Below are 1,642 nucleotides of genomic sequence, written 5' to 3' on the forward strand. Positions count from 1 at the left end.
GTTTTTCGGACATGTTTGCTTGTGGATCCCGTTTGAGGCGTTCTCTCTAACCCGTTCTCTCTTTTGACGGTCCTAAGGGACAATGGGAGGCTTCGGGGAGGCTGACCTTTGCGGACGGACACGCAAGGGTGCCGCACGGCTTAGGCAAAACCAGCTAAGGTCGTGACATTTGGTATCAGAGCGGGACAAGCACTCATAGAAACACTTGACATGCAAACGTGGGGGACCTAGCAGGGCTGCGTTGAGGGCAGTCAGCACACGCGCGACCGTTTGAGGGAAAACGGGCATGGAGATGTAGGGAAAAGAGTCGCTCAGAGGAGCGGGCATCTGGCATTGGCATTCAGAGGAATGGCCAACCCTTCGCGCAAGAGGCACCACGAGAACAGGCAAGCTTGGAAGAATTTGGAGCGCACAAAGGTTGGGATGGCTGAGTTTGAGCTACGGCTCAACGTTGACAACTATACTTGATGGTGCTCTAGGCAAGCGAGGCGCTTGGCAAGAATGAGACCATGCAAGGTGGAAGGAGTTGCTCAACGACCAAAAGAGTTATGCAAAGCTCACAGAGGTGAGGGGAATTGCTAACTCGAAGAATTTGGTACTCATGCATGGGCTTGTATGCGGACGATGGAATGTTCGTGGCCATCCCAAGGCGGCCGAGACTCGGCACCATGGAGCATGGAAACTTTCTCTTCGGCATGTGAAGGATACGTCCGTAGGCGGCTGAAGTGTGCAATGAGTTCAGCATGTTGCTAGACCTTGAGGGGTGCAGTGGGGGCTGTATTGACGGGGAGTCGCAATCTAGCAAGTGCGTTTGCAGGAGGCAGAACAATGCACAATTTGTTCAGCAGATCGGAGTAGTCCAAGGGGATGGTGGTCTCCGAAATGAAGAGATATATTGCTCCAATGGGATAGTTATCCAGGAGGGATAAGTCCCGGCTCTCCAGAGGGAGAATCATGTGAGACGGACTTCATATGTTGAGGAGGAGTACCTCAATAAACAACAACTCCACGAAGCTCGATGGACTGAGCAAGCGGCGAGGAGTCGTCGCATGATCTCGCTTGAGAGAATGCATTGGTGGATGCATTGCGAGATCAAGTGGGGGAGCAACACAAATGAAGGCACACTTGGAGTCGATGTGGAGATCGGACTCAAGGGAGGGCTGACCCGTGGAACGGTGGGCGCGAGGGCCACCATCGACTCAATGCAGAAACGAGGAGCGGAGCAACTTGGGTGTAACTTGGCGAAGTACCCAAGCCGCATGAAGGGAGCCAGCAGAGAAGTTGGAACATGGAGCAGAGGCACAGTGCTTTTCTTAGACAGAGGTCAAGGACATGAGCTCTTGCAGAGGCAAGAGCAGGATCATGTTGTTCCATGGGTCCTTCATTCTGACGGAGTGGACTCATCTTGCATGGTGCCAAAGACGAAGGGAGCTTCGGGGCACATGCACCTTATCTCGGAGGAGCATTTGATGAAGGAACTAAGGCGACTCAATTTGCGGAGGCGAAGTTGAGTTCAGAAGGCCTTAGCACGGGGCAAGAGGACGCAGAGGCGGGTACTCTTGAAGAATATGCCACAGTGTTGCCATTCGAGTTGCTAGGAAGGAAGCGGTGCGCAGCAGAGATTGTACTGGTAGGGGCAGAG

This window comes from Musa acuminata, unplaced genomic scaffold (genome assembly GCF_036884655.1).
Source record: "Musa acuminata AAA Group cultivar baxijiao unplaced genomic scaffold, Cavendish_Baxijiao_AAA HiC_scaffold_1126, whole genome shotgun sequence".
NCBI lineage: Eukaryota > Viridiplantae > Streptophyta > Magnoliopsida > Zingiberales > Musaceae > Musa > Musa acuminata.